The sequence below is a fragment of the Meles meles genome, chromosome 19 (assembly GCF_922984935.1).
Source record: "Meles meles chromosome 19, mMelMel3.1 paternal haplotype, whole genome shotgun sequence".
NCBI classification, from domain to species: domain Eukaryota; kingdom Metazoa; phylum Chordata; class Mammalia; order Carnivora; family Mustelidae; genus Meles; species Meles meles.
Window position 1 is genome coordinate 19710761 of NC_060084.1, and position 22249 is coordinate 19733009.

A 22249-nucleotide genomic window follows, 5' to 3' on the forward strand; every position below is an offset into this window, starting at 1 on the left:
ATCTTTCCCGGATGAAAGAATGTTAGGATGGAAATTACATTGATTCTGTTACAGATGAGAGAAGCAAGGGTCAAATAAAGGAACAGACTTGTTTCTTCAAAACATGTTTATTAAGTGCACTCAATGTGAAACTTGAGGGCGCAAAGATAAAAGAGGCTCACATCAGGAAGTCTGATCTGTCCAACACATTAATCAGATCATGACACCGTGACAACCTCCCTCTTTATTTCAAACAACCTCCTTTATATGGGTAGTAAGGTCCTGTATGATCTGTCCCCTCCATATGGCATCATACTTCACTCATGTTTCTTGTTCCTCTTCTCAAACATGACAGGCTTTTTCTCCTCAGGCCCTCCTCATAGCCTGTTCTTTCTTACTGAAAACTCCTTTCCTCTGTTCTTCATACAACTTGTGACTTTTTAACCTTCAGTTTCTAGTTAAAAAATGTTACCTCCGTAAGAGATTTTCCATGACCACTCTAGCTATTACTCATCTACATTGTATTTTTTTAATCTTTTTCCTTTATCAAAGAATAATCAACATATAATGTTAAATTTCATCGAAGTACCTTGTCTGTTTCTTTTGTAGAACTGAGCATAATTTAAAATCATTTATCCAACACCTTCCTTATGTACCAGATTGTAAACCCTATTGTGTCTGTTTTTTTTTAATGATGTGGAGACCCCGCACCCCACATATGCTAGACACAGGGAAGATGCTGAGTACACATTTACTGAATGAATGAAAACGTGCGTCTGTGCATGAATAACTCTGTGAATGAGCATAGCCCCCACCCCTGCTGTGCCACGTGGTTCCTGGGGAACCAGTGCTGAAGCCATTCCCGATAACACATTGAAACTCTGTGACGGTGGCCGTCTAGCTGAGTAAAGCCCAGGGCACTCTGCCCTAAGGTAAGAGGGATTATTTCAGAAATTCGACAGAGTTATTCATCAACAATTCAATTTGAGTTGTTTTGGAGGATGAGGAGTTTTTTTTAAGACTGTAGAGTGGGAATTGTAGGTAGAGTAAGTATTATGCCAAATTAGATAACAAATACATTCTAGGCATAAGTATGTCCCGTGCAATATGTGGGACACGCTTGTACTAAAATATATTTGTTGTTTATTTGAAATTCCTATCTAACTGGGAATCTGTATTTGATCTGGTAATTCTACATATGTACTAGCACGGACCAGTAAGAGCATAGCATGCTTAGGCTTAGGGCAAGACGTACATGGAATTCAGGAAATCTTGGGCACAGGGATGTTAAGTGCTAAGGCTTGGGAGCGTTGCCATATGACAGTACCTCAATGTTGGACCGAGGAGCGTGGCATTCATTCTGTGAACGATTGTTCATAAGCAGGAGAGGAGCTACATCAGAACCTGAGAAATCTATGAGTATAAACCCTATCTTCTTCCACCACAGAGAAGTCATCCCACCTATCTTGGCACTGGTCATACACATGACACAGTCGGAATGGGAATGTGCTTTGTCTTTGGTCTGAATGTACCGTTACTTGTGGGACTAAATCTGGTTTCCAATTCTGTGTGAGCTGGGTGAGTGGATTTCTCTCAGTAGGTGGTGGTCCTTCTGTCACTAAGAAGAAGGGGTTGACCAGATGTCTTTAAAGCCCTTTTGGGTTTAAAAAGCATTTAGCTCTTATTTTGAGAACCTATAAAACATTCTAATAGTGGGGCATCTGGATGGCTCAGTCGGTTCAGCATCTGTTGATTTCGGGTCAGGTCGTGATCTCAGGGTTGTGGGATTGAGCCCCATGTTGGGCTCTGCACCGCAGTGGAGCCCACTTGCTCTCCCTCAGCTTCTCCTCCCTTTCCCTGATCATTCTCTCTTTCTCTCTCAAATAAAGAAAATCTTTAAAAAGTTATTTTTTTAAAAAAATTCTGGTACTATCCAGGGAACAGATCCAAGGCAATGACCTCAGTGTCTACTCTTTTTTTTACCCTGTGGTTTTACCCTGTGTCATGTACCCCGTCCTCCCTTAGATGGCATCTTGGGGTGGGTTCCCGAGGAGTGGAGCCTGAGACAGGGATGATTCTTAAGCAAGTGACTTACTGAAAGAGTGTTTTTAGGAAGAGGACACTGGGGGAAGTAGAATAGGGCAAAATAAAATAAGCTGGGATGTTTTCTCACCTGGAGACTTGTTTTAGCCTGATCTCTTGGGGAGTTGGGAGAGTTGTCCCATCATGACATAAGGGTCACCAACTTTAGGGGTCCCATAAATCAGTCATTCATTGACTCTGTGCTGCTCCCGTGGGGGTCACAGCATGGGAATAACCTCTCAGGCCACTCTGATCAGTCAGGGACAATTGTCCAGAGAGAGCTGCAGCTGCGGACTCTTAGCAGCTGCATTCACCGCAGCTGGGGGATGGGTGCATCCTCTCAGAGAAGGGGATGCAGGCAGAATATTGAAGGCATCTGCTACAGGTGGCTAGTTCTCAGAGTGCTTGAGAGGAGATGTGTGATCGGAAGTGTGAGTAAATATGAACCTAAGTGTGTAAGTACATATTACAAATTACCATATTACATGAACTATTAGAGGGCACATCTTTTTTGCCTATGACTTGGTTTCTGTATCTGTGAAGCGGAAACACTGGATTACGTTTTCTCTATCATTGCTCCAACATTCACAGGCTCTGGAGTTCAAATGCCTTAGTTCAAACTCTCCTTCTCCCACCAATGTGTCTGTGTTCATGCAAATGAATGTTCTTTAATTTTTAGTACTCACCGTCGACAAAAATATATTCTCCTTGGTTGAGCCTCCTCTATAGAATGGGTACACGTGCCCTGCATGGTTTCTATGATGATGAATGGGAAAATGTGCAGCACGTGCTGAATGCGAACCATCCTCCTCCTCTTCCCATTAGCACTCATGCAGACCTTTGTAAGAAATTTAGAGTGTGTTATCCTGGGTGGGTTTTTTGTTTTGTTTTGTTTTGTTTTTTTTGACAAGCTCCATTTTTCTAATCGAGGAATGAAAGCATGTTTTCTTATTAAATGAAGCAGAGCTATCTGCAGGCAGGCTGGGTTTTTAGCAGTGAAGCTCAAGGTCTTGCCAGGGCTTATGACATCCACCTCAAGACAGTCACCATTTTCCCAACCCTTGTGTTCTCTGTGAATTCTTCAGAGAGTGTCCTGGGAGACTTCAGGGAGTGGGACAGGCCTGGATGGAACTTGTTCTCAGCATATTGCCTTAGGAAAACCACATGCAGATGGGCTTGTGCTGATTTGAGGAAACAGAAGGAAAATAATTCATGGTTTCAAAACGTGACATTTTTTAGCTTCCCACCAGATATGGCATGTGTACTATATTTGCTGCACTTCTTGGCCTGACTTTCCAAGCTCGAGATCCAGGAATTACACTTGACATTTCCTCCCAATATGGGCGAGAGAGGCAAAGGAGGAGGGCACTGTGTGGGGTAGAGAGGGAATGGGGACTTCGGAGATGTCCAGGCCCAGGTCCAACTACTGGCTCTGGTTGTGAGTTACCATGTGATCTTGCTCAGGTCTCCTTTATCTGAGCCTGACGCCCCTCCTCTGTGAAGTGGGGCGATAATCCTTAGTTGTCAGGGATGACACAAGAATCAGTGGCGAGTCAAGTCTATACACTGTTCACATCAGGCTGTGTTAGCAGGTCACGGTGGGCCATGGTAGTAGTAGGTCATAGTAGAAGTCAGTAGGTATCATGATAAGGACTTGTTTAAATAGCTCTCATGAAGTCACCCTCCCTAAGGAAACCATTTACTCTTACAACAGTACACGTTACAGGCAGAACTCAAACAGTGTCTCACTCTGAAGGGGGAACTTCCCATGCTCTCTCCCACCTCTGTTAGCTCCTAATCTTTGCATCAACCTTTGTGAAGCAGGTGCACAGCTTGGGCGTCCATGTCTCATGAAGTGCCTTCTACGGACAGAATCCCAATGTGCGAGATGGAGGTCGTCTCTAAAATGACCACTTGGAAGGTGAATCCGACCTCTGTTAGCATGGGCAGATCGGTAGTTCTAAGCGGTGAGGATGACCTACCGTGTGACGGCAGCGGGAGTCAGAGTGGAGCAGGGGACAGATGTGGAGTACTCGCACTTGGTACCTGACTGTGAGGCATGTGCACAGAACCTCCACCGAGCCTGGTGGGGGAAGGAGGGAAGCAGGTTTAGTTGGGACTAGGTCCTGGGGAGCGCCCCCAATGATATAATTGGCTGCCAGCTTGGGGTCCCACGTAGGGTGTGGGGGAGGCCATCATGCTGACCATGGGGGAGACTGGCTCCATCCAGCCCAGCATCCACACACAGGTGGGCTCAGCATCAGGAGAGTTGAGTCAGCATCAACATGACACACACTGGTACTGCCCCATCACGTTTCCTTCTCCCTCTGAGCCTGGAGCAGCATAAGACCCAGGATACTGGGGTGCAGAGTTCAGTCTTGCCATCTTGGGAGAGGTGGGATTGCCAAGGTTCAGTGTTGTCAGAGCCCACGGCTGGGCTCCAGGTTCCCTAGTGGAAGTGTTTCAGCAGAAAAGACATGAATGTGGGGGCCCCCTGCAGGAGGGGGTTCACTCTACGTACAGAGCAGGCTGGCTTACTTTCCCAAAGTCTTCTCAACAGAGAGCAGGAGACTGTGTTCCCCTCTCTCTCATCATTGCCGATCTCTCCTGTCACCATCTTTCCTGCATCCTGAAGAGAAAGTTCTGATGTTCATCCGGGTGGGATGACCGCGCCCCCACCAGCCCTCCTCAGGATTCCACCTTGTTCTCAGACTTCCTGTGTAATGCTGCCTGCGTCTGCCCCCGGGGATGGCACCCGTGACCCAAAACTGTCAGCTTACTCTTTCACGCTCACTTAGAGCACATTACAGACACATTGTGCAAAGAGCTTCTATTTGCAGAAGCATCGGCGTGTGGTTTTTGGTGTGTGAGGGACGAGTGTACACCTGTGTTTTACTGACCAGGAGAAGGAAGCCTCCAGATCTCCGTCAGCCCCACGGGCTGCTGCGTGCTGAGCCCCAGGATGCTCATGGCTGCGGGAGCCAGCCCCCCTCTTGGGAGCACGCAGCAGGGGGTCCTCCCGGGGAGCACCTTCTCCTCGTCATCCCTCCGTGCTCCCAAACCCACCAGACATGGAGAGTTCCAAGTGAGCCTAATACTGCAGAGAAGTCTCTATCTCTGGTCCATGTGTCTCCCTAAACTGTCCTAAGCCTTCTTGCTCCTTTAAATTGGGAAAAAAAAATATGCCCCCACCCTGAGAAGTTCCCCCATGAAACTATGTCCTGTGCCCCATCCCTCTCCTTGTCCTTCCAGAGTCCCTGTGGCTCTGCTTGGGTTTCCAGCGCTCCACGACCGCCTGCTCAGGGTACGTGCTGTGTGCATGGCAGGGTGGTGGGGTCCCATTATGTCAGCATAGGGAAAGTGGCCCCACATTTCTCTCCTGACCTTGTCCCCGATGTCCCCCCATATCATTGCCTTCTGTAGCCGAGAAAGTCCCTGAGACTGCTGTGCCCTCCCTCGCTCCCCTCCTCTCCTCCACACCCACTAACCCTCCAGCCACAGCGAACACGGGGAAGATTTCTCCCTGCTCTCCACTGCCGTGCCTCGGCCCGTCCTGCGCTCCTCTCTCGGCTGTGCCGCTGTTCCCATGAGCCTCCCCTCGACCGATTCATTACCAGCCTCAGGGGGCACCTTTCGGGAAGAGCCTACCCGCACTACTTCACCTCTGTCCCCTCAGTTTGGGGACCTCCCTGTGTCCTGTCATGCTCTGTGCTTATGTCTATGTCTAGTAAGATTTGGGAATGGGCCTCACAGAGCATGTTTAGTCTGTTCAGACAACTTTAACACAGCTTTTTAAATTTAAATTTTATTTTTTTAAAGATTTTATTTATTCATTTGGCAGAGAGAGAGAGAGATCACAAGTAGGCAGAGAGAGAGGAAGGGAAGCAGGCTCCCCTCTGAGCAGAGAGCCTGATGAGGGGCTCGATCCCAGGACCCTGAGATCATGACCCGAGCCAAAAACAGAGGCTTAACCCACTGAGCCCCTCAGGCACCCCAATACAACTTTTTAAAAATACCACTGGCTGGGGAGCTGATAACCGAAGTGCAGTGCTATAGTTCTGGAGGCCGAGAAGTCCACGGTGCCAACCAAGCTGCCTTCCAGGGAGGGTCCCCTTCCTGGTTCATAACCAGCGCCTTCTGGCTGTATCGTCACATGATGAAAGGGACCAGGGATTTGTCTGGAACCTCCCTTAGAATCTAATTCATGCAGGCTTCACCCTGATGACCTAAGCACCTCCCAAAAGCCTCACCTTCCTGTACGATCACATTGGGCATTAGGGTTTCCACAGAGAAGTTTTACAAGGACAGAAACAATCCACAGCCGCCGTTGTAGCTCTGCGTCAGCACAGGCCGTGAGCATCTTCAGGACTCAGGCTCTGCTCTTATCTCTGCCTCACAGGTAACTCTCATAGGCTGGGGTACGGCCTTGATTAGGTGCGGCACAAGAACGATAGATGGGCTTGCCATGGGGCCCAACCCCCAATAAGCTGGACCCCACACCCCCAGATACTATTTCTAGCATCCTACGTAAGAGGTTGGTTGGGTCTCTTTCAGGGAAGGGGCTGGTGATGCTTGTGTCCCTCCCCCCAGTACCCAGTACGGGGTTTAATGGAAATGAAGTTCTCAAGACAAAAGACATGACTAGAGGAGGACAGAGTAAGGAGAGGCATAAGGTCTCTGACCATCACTATGAAGTTACGGTAACTGGTTGAAAGCAGTGAGGCAAACAGGCTTTTTTTTTTTTTTTTAAACTTTTTAATTATATATTGTTGGTATGAATCGTAGCTTAAAGATCTTCATCCTTAGTCTGCTTCTTAAACAGACTCATTAACACGATCAGTGTGAGTGTGTATGGGGGCTGTTTCCCTGGTCTCATGCCACCTGTTAAAAGTCCTTGTCTTTGGGGCGCCTGGGTGGCTCAGTGGGTTAAGCCTCTGCCTTCCGGTCAGGTCATGATCTCAGAGTCCTGGGATCGAGCCCCGCATGGGGCTCTCTGCTCAGCAGGGAGCCTGCTTCCCTACCTCTCTCTCTGCCTACTTGTGATCTCTCTCTCTCTCTGTCAAAGAAATTAAAAAAAAAAAAAAAATCCTTGTCTTTCCATCATGCGGTAGACAGAGGGACAGATCCTAGAGGGGTTCGCCCCAGGTCAGCTGCTAAGGAATCTGGGCTCTGCTGTTCATGTCCAAGAGGCTGTAGTTTGGGAGGAGATGGAGCTGCTGCTGGGGTCCCAGGGTGACTCAGACCTGGGGATTGATGATGGGTTTTGTCATATCTATGAATAATTAAAGAGCAACTTCCAATTGTGAGGACTTGCTTTTTTTTTTTTTTTAAGATTTTATTTATTTGACAGAGAGAGATCACAAGTAGGCAGAGAGGCAGGCAGAGAGAAGGAAGCAGGCTTCCCGCTGAGCAGAGAGCCTGATGCGGGACTCGATCCCAGGACCCTAAGATCATGACCTGAGCAGAAAGCAGAGGTTTTAACCCACTGAGCCACCCAGGTGCCCTAAGGACTTGCTTTGGGGCTATCACAGTGTGGTAGTGGTCAAGTAGACCTTGTGTGTGTGTGTGTGTGTGTGTGTGTTTAAAAGGGAAGAGGGAAACCCACAGCCAAGAAAAAAAGTTGAGCCCTACACACAGTCGTGTTCCATGAGTGGTAGAGCACAAGGAACACCATTTACCGAAGATCTGCCTCCCCAGCCCATTTGTATAACACACAACCTTGTTTCTCCAGTCAGGCCAGTCTGGTGTGACCTGGAGCATGGGGCGAACAGACAGGGGCTTGATGTGCTGCTCAAGGTCATACATTTTTGCAGCCACGGAGTCATTCAGCTGGGGGCTTCTCGGTGGGTACTAAGTGTGCACCCACATGGGCAGTAAGTCTCTTTCTCTCTGAGCCCCCCGATTTTCATGTTTTTCTGTAAAATGCAATAAAAGGTGTTAGATTTGCCCACCTGATGGGATTGTGATGGTCAAACTGGGCAATGCACGAACCAGAAACCACTCAGGGTTCAGAAATAGCGCCCATTTACAGAGAAAAGCTTCTGGATTATGCCCAGTTGTAGTAGAATATGAATTCAGGTGACCCAAAGAAGCAAAGTTCGACAAAACTCAAAGGAATGACTAATCCCTAGGGCTGTGATGTGCAGAGCCAAACATCAGCTAGCACCTACAGAAATTACATGTAGAATCACAGTAATAGACAAGTCCCCCCACCTTTTTTTTAAGATTTTTATTTATTTATTTGACAGACAGAAATCACAAGTAGGCAGAGAGGCAGGCAGAGAGAGAGGGGAAGCAGGCTTCCCGCTGAGCAGAGAGCCTGATGCGGGGCTCGATCCCAGGATCCTGGGATCATGACCTGAGCCGAAGGCACTGAGCCACCCAGGCGCCCCGAGAAGTCCCTTCTTGAGTGTGTTGGAATTTGCACAAATTTTTGTTGTTGTTTATTTATTTGATAGAAAAAGGATGATCTGTGGGGACTAGAGGCAGAGGGAGAAGGAGAAGCAGACTCCCCGCTGAGCAGGGAGACAGATGCAGGGCTCGATCCCAGGACCTCGAGATCCTGACCTGAGCCAAAGGCAGACGTGTAACTAACTGAGCCAGCCAGGGGCCCCCACATTTTTTGTTTTGTTTTGTTTTAAACAGTCACTAATTACACAGCTAGGCAGACAGATAGATATACTAGGAGGGAGGCAGGTAAACAGATCGGGCTCGAGTGGAATTATTTCTCAACTTGCAGGCTTCCTTTTTTTTTTTTTTAAAGGTTTTATTTATTTATTTGTCAGAGAGAGATCACAAGTAGAGAGGCAGGCAGAGAGAGAGGGGGATGCAGGCTCCCTGCTGAGTAGAGAACCCAATGTGGGGCTCGATCCCAGGACCCTGAGATCATGACCTGAGCCGAAGGCAGCAGCTTAACCCACTGAGCCACCCAGGTGCCCCGTTTTTATCAAAGAAAGGCTTATGTATTTTTAAAAAGACATGAGAAGAGCCTTGCGATCAGAGTTGAGGAGTTTGTAATAGAATTCCAGCTTGGACAATTATCTTGAAGCATCTGTCTATATGCCCAGACCCGCTTGTGCACACACGTGTGTGTGTGTGCTGTAAAATAAAGGAGTTGGTTTTGATTCATGCTTATACCAGCTTCAACAGTCTCAGAGCCACTCGTGACATGGAGTGCGGGGTGGGTGGGGGGTTTAGCCGGGACATTCTCGATGCCTGCACCCAGTGTCGTGACGTGGCTAGTGGAGCAGACTTCATATATTTTAATCATGGCAAGAAAGCAACTTTTTGATAGAATGGGTGAGTGCAAACATGTGGCAACTTCCTGCATGAGCACGAAGGAAAAGCAATTATATTAGGACTGGTTTTTTTCCCCCTCTAGAATGACTTGCTTTGTGTGGCCATAGGAAGCTTTCAGGAAATTATCCTTTCTAGCATTGCTGCTGTTTAAGCAGCAGAATGAACCCGCAACCAGCAATTTTAAGGAACTTTGTTTTCCAAGTTAATTCATGGGACGACTCTTGATATTTGACAATGAAAGATAATATGGGAATAGCACGAGGCAGTTTCTCCCTTTTATTTAAAGAATCTGGTCAACGCCTTCTCATATTAGAGCTGCCGTCCATATGGGAGATGAAGGGTGAACAGCCAGAGGGGTGGTGATCCTCTCTGGGCATTCTTTTCCTATGCATAAAATAATCTAGACCAGTGCTTCTCGGATTGTAGTGTTCACCGGAATGATCTGAAGATCTTTTTTAAATTGTAGAATATGAGCCGGTAGGTCCAGGATGAGTTCTGGGACCCTACCTTTCTAACTCCCGCTCAGGTAAAACCTATGATGCTGTTTATTCATGAATCTGTGCTCCGTTCTCTGTATGTCTGTGTCTATACTTTTATACTGACATGGGAGGAGGGAAGGAAAAGAAATGAGAGGGAGAGACAGACAAAGGGAAAGTATGAAGCATGCCGCTGTAGGACGCTAGGGCTAGGCTGAACTATTCTCACTGATCAGGCAAGACCCTTCGTCCTTTGCATTAATTAAGATGGGGAGCTCTCGGGTGAATAGAGTTTTCAGCCGCAGCTGTGGTAAAATCAGAGGGAGGTCAGGGCACCCCAAGCACCTGCTGCATTTAGGACACAGGAGTGTGAGATGAAACCTGGCATCCGCAGTGCTAGACAGGACTGGTAACTTCTGGATGCACCAGGAATCCATGGACATGACCCTGAAATAGACCCAGCTCCAGAAATCCAACCCACGAACAGATGCTCAGAAGTGGACACCGTAAAGCCAGGTACAGATGCTTCAAAATACCCACACTGATGAAGGTTTTCAGAGCGGTGCCAGGTGTTGGTTTGGTGTCTGTACCCTTGTCACTGAGTCACCTGGATGTGCACTGGCTTCTGCCTGTGAGGCCAACTCGGTCGGCCTGGGAGCTGGAGCTTGGGCATGGGAGGTGGTGCATTTTGCATTCTCAGGAATCCTCACGGAATCATATTGAAATAACCCTCATTCCTGGACATTGAGCTGTCTGGGTTCCCAGCATAATCCCAGCTTCATAGCTGCCTTGCTGTGTCATGGGCTGTTGAAGGAACACTTGGAATACATCTTTTTTCATTACTCACTTATGAATAGCTGTTGACCAACAATATCCCTTTTGGGATCATAGAGAGTCAAAGGAAAGGAAGTAGGGTTACTGAAGTATTCTTTGACCCTGCAAACGTCAGTAACCAAGAACGTCCCAGTCAGGAAGGGGGATTCCCCTGACACGAGGCTGTGGGGCTCAGGCACCGCCAACTCCTTGATTGATATTCGGCCTCACAAAGCTAGGGCTCTGGCATTCCCCACACTTGGGCAAGGCTATCTTGTTTATGGTCGTGCACCCATAGAGGCTTGGATGATTAAAGATCTCTAATGAGCCTAATAGAAGACAATGACATCTGTTATTTTCCTAGGGGGACGTTAGGGGGAAAACGTGTGTAGGCTGGGGATCATTTATGCAGCGTTTAACTAGGGTTCAGGATGGAAGAGAGCAGAAGGTAGAACATCAGTTAGGCCTAAGCATATGGGAATATTTCCCAATCATACATTGGACAGGATCTGTGTGGTTCAGACCAGGGTGGAAAAGAGTGCAGCAGCTCACATAATGCAGGACGGGAGGGAACCAGCCTTTATGGAGCACAGACCGGGAGCTAACCCCCTTTACTTCATGCTTTGTTTTTCCTAGTGCGACACAACAACTCTATAAAGTCATTTTTTAAAAAAAATTCTGTTTTATTATGAAGAAATGGATGTTCAGGAACCTTAGGACTTACTTATTCTTTCAAAGCTAGAAAGTGCTGGAACTTTCAAATCTAGACCTGGTTGAATACCAGGTCATTAATTTCCCACTTTGGATAATTTCTAAAAATGCTGTCATTATAATATTAAGGCTGTGGATAAAAAAAGATAAATCATTACATATAAAACTTACCAAATATGTTTTCTCTGAGTATTAATTTTGGCCCTGTGCTTTCTAGAAGGGAAGTCAAGGAGGAAAGTGAGAAGTGAAAATCTTTTACAGAATTGAGGAAGCACATAAACTCCTAGACAAGGTGTTTAAAGTTTGTCTGGTATTATCATTGCCAGATTTAATGCATCTAATTCTTACCACCCCCCCCACCAAATTAACAAAATTATATGGTTCCTTTATATACATATGGGCCTTCTTAGTCCAGCACTAATCCTCCTTTAAGGTCTACCTGAAACTCTTCCTCTTCTCGGTAGCCTTCCTGGATTGCTTCAGATTTTAGAACATCTCCCATTCATGAACCTCACAATCCCCCCCCCACTTTTATTGAGATATAACTGTTATACCATACTGTGTATGTGTAGTGTGTACAACACAAGGACTTGACTTTCATATATTGTGAAATAAGTACCCCAATAAGTTTAGTTAACATCTCTCACCCCATGCAGATACATTAAAAAAAGTTTCTTGTGAGAACTTTTAGGATATACTCTTAGCAACTTGAAATGATAACCTACAACAGTGTTAACTGTAGTAATCATGCTACACGCTACCTCCCATCTTATCCATGGCAGTTTGTACCTTTTAACTCCCTGCCTCCCATTCCCAACCCCCTCCTGTCTGCTAACCACAAATCTGATCTCTTGTTCTATGAATTTTAAGATTCCATATGTGAGATCATATGGAGTTTTCTTTCTCTGACTAGTTTCACTTGGCATAATACTCGCAAGTTCCATGCACGTTATTGCAAATAGCAGGATTCCCTTACTTTTTAATGGTGAATAATGTACATATTTATCCACTCATCCATCGATGGACATTTAAAATTTTTTTCCATGTCTTGGCTATTGTATGGCTGCAATGAGCATGGGGGGTGCAGGTAGATTTTTGATAAAGTGCTTTTACTTCTTTTGGATATATACTCAGAAGTGGGACTGCTGGGTCATATAGTAGCTCTGTTTTTAATTTTTTTGAAGAACCTTCATACTCAGGTCCATTGTGACTGTACCAATTTACATTCTCACCAACAGTGCAAAATTGTTCCCCTTTCTCCATAACCTTGCCAGACTTGTTCTCTCGTGCTTTTGATGGTAACCATTCTAACAGGTGTGAGGCGATACGTCCTTGTGTTTTAATGTATATTTCCCTAATGATTCCCTTGTGGGATTGAGCACCTTTGTGTGTACCTCTTGGCCATCTGAATATTTTCTTTGGAAAAATGTCTGTTTAGGTCCTTCACCCATTTTTAAATTGGTTTGGGGTACTTTCTAGCTGGTTGGTTGTTTTTGCTTTTTTGCTGTTGATTTGTAGGAGTTCTTTATATATTTTTGGATACTAACTCCTTATCAGATGTAAAATTTATAAATACTCTTTCCCATTCTCTAAGTTATCTTTTCATATTGTCGATTGTTTTGCTGTGCAGAGCCTTTTGGTTTGATAAAGTCCAACTTGTTTATCTCTAAATATCCAAGAAACTCATTGCTAAGACCATCTCAAGGAGCTTTTTCCTTTCATCCTCCAGGAGTTTTATTATTTCAGGCCTTACATGAAAATCTTTAATCCATTATAAGTTATTTTTTGGAAGTGGTGGAAGAAAGAGGTCTAGTTTCTTTCTACAAGGGAATAGTCAACCATTTGTTGAAATAACTCTCTTTCCTCTATTGAGTATTCCTGGCTAACTAGGCAGTAGTAGTTAACCATATATACATGGATTTATTTCTGGGTTTTCAATTCTGTTCCATTGTTCTATGTGTCTGTTTTTAGTCAAGTACCATACTATTTTGATTTTGTAAATTAATAATACAGCTTAAAATCAAAGTGTGGTACCTCCCATTTTGTTCTTTTTCAGGATTGTGTTGACTATTCATTGTCCTTTGTGGTTCCCTATATTTTAAGACTGTTTTTTCTGCTTCTGTATAAGAGGCCATTAGAATACTGACAGGGACGGCAGTGACTGTATAGATGGTTTTGGGTAGTAAGGGCATTTTAACAATATAAATTTTCCAGTCCATGAACGCACAATGTATTTTCTTCTTGTGTTGTCTTCAACTTCTTACATTAATGTCTTGTAGTTTTCAGTGTAGAGATCTTTCACTTCCGTAGTATTTTCTTTTTTTGATGTTATTATAATAATGAGAATATTTCCTTTATTTTTTAGATAGATGCTGTTAGTATATAGAAACACTACAGATTTTTATATGTTAATTTTGTATGCTGCAAACTTAACTGAATTCCTTGATTAGATCTAATAGTATTTAGGTGATGTCTTTAGGATTTTTTATATACATATGTATAAATAATGTGTTCTGCGATTTTACCTCTTCTTTTCCAATGTCGGTGCCTTTAATTTCTTCCACTTGCCTGACAGTGGTGGAAGTCCTAGCCAGAGCAGTGTTGGACAGGGATGGTGAGAGTGGACGCCTTATTCTTGATCTTTGAGGAAAACTTTTTAACCTTTTGTGACTGAGTATGACGTTACCTGTGAGCTAGTCATATAGGGCCTTTCTTATGTTGCATTACCTTCCTTCTATACCTAATTTGTCACAGTTTTTTTTTTTTTTAATCATGACAGAATGTTGTATTCTGTCAAATGCTTCTGCATTTGTGAAGGGGATATGATTTTTATGTTTCATTGGGTTAATGTTGTATATCACAATCACTTATGTGCATATGTTGAACCATCCTTGCCTCCCAGAGACATATCCCACTTGATCATGGTAAAGGATCCTCTTATGTGGTACTGAATTCACTCTGCTAGTATTTTATTGAGAATTTTCCAACTCTTTCATAAGGGATATTGGCCTGAAGTTTTCCTGTAGTACTTTTACTATCTTTGATATGTAAAAGGAGTTTGGGAGGGTTCCCTCCTCTTTTAATTTTTTTGAAAAGTAAGACATTTGGCATTAATTTTTTTTAACTTAAGAATAGTTAACATACAATATTAGTTTTGGGTGTATGACATAGCAGTTTTACATTTATGTATGTTATAAAACGATCACCTCACTAAGTCTAGCTACCATCTGTCCACATACAAAGTAATTCGATTGTTATTATCTTCCCTAGGCTGTGCTTTACATTTCTATGGCTTATTTTTAACTGGAAGTCTGTACCTCTTGATTCTCTTTACATATATTGCTCCTCCCTCTTGACCTCCCCACTGGCAACCACCAGCTTATTCAGATTTATGAGTTTGTTTCTGTTTTGTTCATTTTTATTTTATTTCTTAGATAGATAGAAGATATGAGTGAAATTATATGGTATTTGTTTTTTGTTATCTGACTTATTTTTCTTAGGCTAATACCCTCTAGGTCCATCCATGGTGTTGCACATGACAAAATTGTATTTTTTTATGGCGGAGTAATATTCCATCGTGCACATGTATATCCATCTTTATTCATCCGTCCGCGGACACTTAGGTTGCTGCCATATCTTGGCTATTGTACGTAATGTTGCAAGGAACACAGAGGTGTATATATCTTCTCAAATTAATGTTTTAATATTCTTTGGACAAAAACCCAGAAGTGGGATTGCTAGAACAGAAAATATTTATGTTTTTAATTTTGTGAGGAATCTTCATGCTGTGTTCCACAGTGGCTGCACCAGTTTACATTCCCACCAACTACATGAAGGTTCCCTTTTCTCCACATCCTCAGCAAAACTTATTTCTTGTTTTTTTGTTACTAGCTATTCTGACTGGTGTCAAGTGACATCTCAGTGTGGTTTTGATTCAAAATTCCCTACTGATTAGTAATGTTGAGCATCTATTCAAGGGGCTGTCTGCATGTATTTGCTGGAAAAAATGCCTATTTGGGTCCTCCACCCACTTTTTTTTTTTTTTAAGATCTTATTTATTTACTTGATAGAGATCACAAGTAGGCAGCAAGGCAGGCAGAGACAGAGGAGGAAGCAGGCTCCCCGCAGAGCAGAGAGCCCAGTGCCGGGCTCGATCCTAGGACCCTGGGATTATGACCCGAGCCAAAGGCAGAGGCTTTAACCCACTGAGCCACCCAGGCGCCCCCTCTGTCCACTTTTTAATTGGATTGCTTTTTGTGTGTGTTGAGTTGTATACGTTTTCGATATATCTGGGATATTAACTTCTTACTGGATATATCATTTGCAAATACCTTCTTCTGTTCAGTAGGTGGCTTGTTTGTTTTATGAGTGATCTCCTTAGATGTACAAAAGCTGTTTAGTTTAATGCATTTCCATTTGTTTGTTTTGCTTTTGTAGCCCTTGCCTGAGGAGAAGGATCCAAACCGTAATGTTAAGGTTGATGTTCCTGAGTTTATTGTCCATGTTTTCTTATAGGAATTGTATGGTTTCAGGCATTAAATTTAGGTCTTGAATCCATTTTGAGTTTTTGGGGTGTATGGTGTAAGAAAGTGGTCCAGTTTCATTTGTTTGCATGCTGCTGTCCAGTTTTCCCAGCACCATTTATTGAAAAAACTGTCTTTTCCCCATTGTGTACTCCTACACCTTTGTCATAGATTAACTGGCTATATAAATATGGGTTTATTTCAGGCTCTGTATTTTTTCCATTCATCTGTGTATCTGTATGAAAGTGCTATACTGTTTTGATTACTGTATATTTGTAGTATAGTTTGAAATCAGAGATCATAATATTTCCAAATTTGTTTTTTTTTTTTTTAAGATAGATTTTGGTAGTATGGACATTTTAATAGTATAAATTCTTCTAATACTGAGCACTGTATATCATTCCATCCATTTGTATCATCTTCAGTTTCTTTTACCAATGTCTTAGAGGTTTCAGACTGTAGGTCTTTCATCATCTTATTGGCAGCCTATATATGTATCTCTTTTGGAAATTGACTCAGTACCCTTTAACTTTTAATTGGAACATATAGTCCATTATGTTTTTTTTAAATTTCTTTGCAATGTTCCAGAATTCATTGTTTATGCACAATACCCATTGCTCCATGCAATACGTGCCCTCTGTAACACCCACCACCAGGCTCACCCAACCCCCCCCCCCAAAACCCCTCAGTTTGTCTTTCAGAGTCCACAGTCTCTCATGGTTTGTCTCCCTGTCCGATTTCCCCCGACTCACTTCTCCTCTCCATCTCCCCATGTCCTCCATGTTATTTCTTATGCTCCACAAGTAAGTGAAACCATATAATTGACTCTCTCTGCTTGACTTATTTCACTTAGCATAATCTCTTCCAGTCCCGTCCAGGTTGATACAAAAGTTGGGTATTTATCCTTGCTGATGGAGGCATAATGCTCCATAATATATATGGACCATATCTTCTTTATTTGTCCGTTGAAGGGCATCTTGGTTCTTTCCACACTTTGGCAACTGTGGCCATTGCTGCTATGAACACTGGTGTACAGATGGCCCTTCTTTTCACTACATCTGTATCTTTGGGGTAAATACCCAATAGTGCAATTGCAGGGTCATAGGGAAGCTCTATTTTTAATTTCTTAAGGAATCTCCACACTGTTTTCCAAAGTGGCTGCACCATTGCATTCCCACCAACAGTATAAGAGGGTTCCCCTTTCTCCACATCCTCTCCAACACACGTTGTTTCCTGTCTTGCTAATTTTGGCCATTCCAATTGGTGTAAGCTGGCATCTCATTGTGGTTTTGATTCGAATCTCCCTGATGGCTAATGACGATGAGCACTTTTTCATGTGTCTGTTAACCATTTGTATGTCGTCTTTGGAGAAGTATCTGTTCATCTCTTCTGACCATTTTTTGATGTGATTATCTGTTTCTTGAGTGTTGATTTTGAGGAGTTCTTTATAGATCTTGGATATCAGCCCTTTGTAGTGTCATTTGCAAATATCTTCTCCCATTCCGTGGGTTGCCTCTTCGTTTTGTTGACTATTTCCTTCGCTGTGCAGAAGCTTTTGATCTTGATGAAGTCCCAAAAGTTCATTTTTACATTTGTTTCCTTTGCCTTTGGAGACATGTCTTGAAAGAAGTTGCTGTGGCCAATATCGAAGAGGTTACCGCCTATGTTCTCCTGTAGGATTCTGATGGATTCCTGTCTGAAGTTGAGGTCTTTTATCCATTTTGAGTTTATCTTTGAGTATGGTATAAAAGAATGGTTGAGTTTCATTCTTCTACACATAGCTGTCCAATATTCCCAGCACCATTTATTGAAGAGACTGTCTTTCTTCCACTGTATATTTTTTCCTGCTTTGTCAAAGATTAGTTGATCATAAAGTTGAGAGTCCATATCTGGGCTCTCTACTCTGTTCCACTGGTCTATGTGTCCGTTTCTGTGCCAGTACCATGCTATCTTGGTGATCACAGCTTTGTAGTAAAGCTTGAAATCAGGCAATGTGATGCCCCCAGTTTTGTTTTTCTTTTTCAACATTTCCTTAGCAATTCGGGGTCTCTTCTGGTTCCATACAAATTTTAGGATTGTTTGTTTCAGCTCTTTGAAAAATTCTGGTGGAATTTTGATCAGGATGGCATTGAAAGTATAGAGTGCTCTAGGCAGTATAGACATTTTATCAATGTTTATTCTTCCGATCCATGAGCATGGAATGGTTTTCCATCTTTTTGTGTCTTCTTCAATTTCTTTCATGAGTGTTCTGTAGTTCCTTGAGTACAGATCCTTTACCTCTTTCATTAGGTTTATTCCCAGGTGTCTTATAGTTCTCAGTGCTATAGTAAATGGAATTGATTCTCTAATTTCCCTTTCTGTATTTTCATTGTTAGTGTATAAGAAAGCAACTGATATCTGTACATTGATTTTGTATCCTGCCATATTACTGAATTGCTGTATGAGTTCTAGTAGTTTGGGGATGGAGTCTTTGGGTTTTCCATATAAAGTATCATGTCATCTGTGAAGAGAGAGAGAGTTTGACTTCTTCACTGCCAATGTGAATACCTTTTTATTTCTCTTTGTTGTCTGATTGCTGTTGCTAGGACTTCTAATACTATGTTGAACAAGAGTGGTGAGAGTGGGCATCCTTGTCGTGTTCCTGATCTCAAAGGGGAAGCTGTCAGCTTTTTCCCATTGAGAATGATATTCGCTGTGGGTTTTTCATAGTAGATTTTATGAAGTTGAGGAATGTTCCCTCTATCCCTATATTTTGAAGCATTTTAATCAGGAACGGATGGTGTATTTTGTCAAATGCTTTTTCTTCATCAGTTGAGAGGACCATGTGGTTCTTCTCTCTTCTCTTATTGATTTGTTCTATCACATTGATTGATTTGCGAATGTTAAACCACCCTTGCAACCCAGGGATAAATCCTGCCTGGTCGTGGTGGATAATCTTTTTAATGTGCTGTTGGATCCTATTTGCTAGGATCTTGTTGATAATCTTAGCATCCATATTTATCAGGGGTATTGGTCTGAAATTCTCCTTTTTGGTTGGGTCTTTGCCTGGTTTGGGGTCAGGGTAATGCTGGGTTCATAAAAAGAGTCTGGGAGTTTTCCTTTTGCTTCAATTTTTTGAAACAGCTTCAGGAGAATAAGTATTATTTCTTCTTTGAAAGTTTGGTAGAATTCCCCAGGGAATCTGCCAGGTCCTGGGCTCTTATTTGTTGGGGAGGTTTTTGATCACTGCTTCAATCTCAATGCTAGATTAGTCTATTCAGGTTGTTAGTTTCTTCCTGATTCAGTTTTGGAAGTTTATAGTTTTCCAGGAATGCATCCATTTCATCTAGGTTGCTTAAGTTATTGGCATATAATTGTTGATAATAATTTCTGATGATTGTTTCTATTTCCTTGGTGTTAGTTGTGATCTCTTCCTTTTCATTCATAATTTTATTAATTTGGGTCTTCTCTTCTTTTGGATTAGTTTGGCCAGGGGTTTATCAATCTTATTTATCCTTTCAAAAAACCAGCTTCTAGTTTCATTGATGCGTTCTACTGTATCTCTAGTTTCTATCTTATTGATCGCTGCTCTAATCTTGATTATTTCCCTTCTTGTGTGTGGAGTTGGCTTAATTTGTTGTTGATCCTGCAGTTCTTTAAGGTATAAATATAGCTGGTGTATTCTGGATTTTTCAATTTTTTTGAGGGTGGCTTGGATGGCTATGTATTTCCCCCTTAGGACCGCCTTTGCTGTATCCCATAGGTTTTGGACCAAAGTGTCTTCATTCTCATTGGTTTCCATGAATTATTTAAGTTTTTCTTCAATTTCCTGGTTGACCCAAGCATTCTTAAGCAAGGTGGTCTTTAGCTTCCAGGTGTCTGAATTTCTTCCGAACTTTTTCTTGTGGTTGAGCTCCAGTTTCAAAGCCTAGTGGTCTGAGAATATGCAGGAAATAATCTCAGTCTTTTGGTATTGGTTGAGCCCTGATTTGTGACCCAGTATGTAGTCTATTCTGGAGAAGTTTCCATGTGCACTGAGAAGAACGAGTATTCTGTTGTTGTAGGGTGGAATGATCTGTATATATCTATGAGGTCCATCTGGTCCAATGTGTCATTCAGTGCTCTTGTTTCTTTATTGATTTTCTGCTTGGATGATCTATTACTGAGAGTGGTGTGTTAAGATCCCCTACCATTAATGTATTCCTATCAATATGACTCTTTATCTTGATTAACAGTTGTCTTATGTAGTTGGCTGCTCCCGTATTGGGGGCATAAATATTTACAATTGTTAGATCTTCTTGGTGGATAGACCCTTTAAGAATGATGTAGTGTCCTTCTGTATGTCTGACTATAGCCTTTAGTTTAAAATCTAATTTATCTGATATGAGAATCACTACTCCATCCTTCTTTTGAGGCCCATTGGCATGAAAGATGCTTCTCCATTCCTTCACTTTCAGTCTGGATGTATCCTTAGGTTTAAAATGGGTCTCTTGTGGACCACATATGGATGGATCCTGTTGTTTTATCTAGTCTGCAACCCTGTGCCATTTTATGAGCGCATTTAGGCCATTAACGTTGAGAGTGATTATTGAGGGATACATTTTTATTGATATCATGTTACCTGTGAAGTCTTTGTTTCTATAGATTGTCTCCATAAATCTCCATTCGATGATATTCTTGGATTTTTTCCTCTTTTATAGAATCCCCCTTAATACTTCTTGTATTCTCGGCTTGGTGGTCACATACTCTTTTAAACCTTGCTGGTCTTGGAAGCTCTATCTCTCTCCATCCATTTTGAATGTCAGTCTTGCTGGATTAAAGTATTCTTGACTGCATGTTCTTTTCATTTAGTGCCCTGAATACATCTTGTGAGCCCTTTTTTGGCTTGCCAGGTTTCTGTGGACAGGACTGACGTTATTCTGATGGGCCTTCCTCTGTACGTAAGGATCCTCTTCCCCCTAGTTGCTTTCAAGAGCTCCTGTCTAAAATTATGATTCATCATTTTCACAATCAGGTATCTCGAGGTCTTTCTAGATTCTGTGATCTTGGGGGGAAACCTTTCTGCCTCTAATGACACAAACGCTGGTTCCATTTGCCAGATTGGGAAAATTTTCATGGGGAATTTGTTCAACTATATCCTCTAGTCTTTCTCTTCCCCCTCAGGGATTCCAATAATTCCAATGTTGGAACCTTTCATGTAATCGTTTATTTCCCTAATTTTGTTTTCATGGCCTTTAAGCTGTTTGTTCCAGGCCTCCTCCTGATCTTTTTCTCTATCAGTTTGTCCTCCAGATCATTAATTCTGTCTTCTGCCTCAGTTACCCTAGCTGTTAGAGAATTTAGATTAGATTGGAACTCATTGATAACATTGTTAACATCTTCCCTGGTGGCTTTCACTAGTCCATTATGTTTTAAGCAATTATTGATAGGTATGAAATTACTGCCATTTTGTACATTGTTTTCTGGTTGGTTTGGTAATTCTCTGCTCCACTCTTTTGTGATTTGATAACTTTTAGTGTTAAACACGGATTTTGGTGCATCTCTTTCAGGTTTTTGGTTTGTGTTTACCATCAGGTTCATATATAACACCCTATGTATATAACAGTCTATTTTCAGTTAATAGTACTTAAAATACAGTCTAAAAGTACTATATTTTTACCCCTTATTCCCATGTTCTATATTTTTGATATCCTACTTTATATTTTTGGGTATCCCTTAATTATTGCAAATATAGTAGATTGTACTACTTTTGTCTTTTAACCTGCATACTTGCTTGACAAATGGCTGATGTACTGCCTTAATTGTAGGTTTGCTTTTACCAGTGATTTTTTTTCTTTCATAATTTCCTTCTACTTGTGACCTTTTATTTTGAACATATAAGAAATGTTAAAGGGACTTCTTTTAAGGCTGGATTAGTAGGGATTAACTTCTTTAGCTTTTCTTCATTTTGGAAACATCTTTTTCCTTCAGTTCCAAAGGATAACCTTGCTGGGTAGAATATTCTTGGTTGTAGGATATTTCCTGTCAGCACTTTGAATCTGTGGTGCCACTCCCTTTTGGCCTACAAATTTCTGCTGATAAATCGGCTGACAGTCTCAGGGGGTTCCCAGGAAAAATCTGAATATTTGCTTTCTTCTTGCTGATTTTAAGGTCTCTTTTTGTTTTCAAATTTTGACCTTTTAATTATATGTCTTGTTATGGACCTCTTTGGGGCTCTCTGTGCTTTCTGAACCTGAAGGTCCATTTCCTTTTCTAGATTAGAGAAATTTTCAGCTATTATTTCTTCAAATAAATTTTATTCCCCTTTCTTGGCTCTTCTGCTTCCAATACTCCTATAATATGAATGTTAGTATGTTCAATGTTGTCCCAGAAGTCCCTTAGACTATC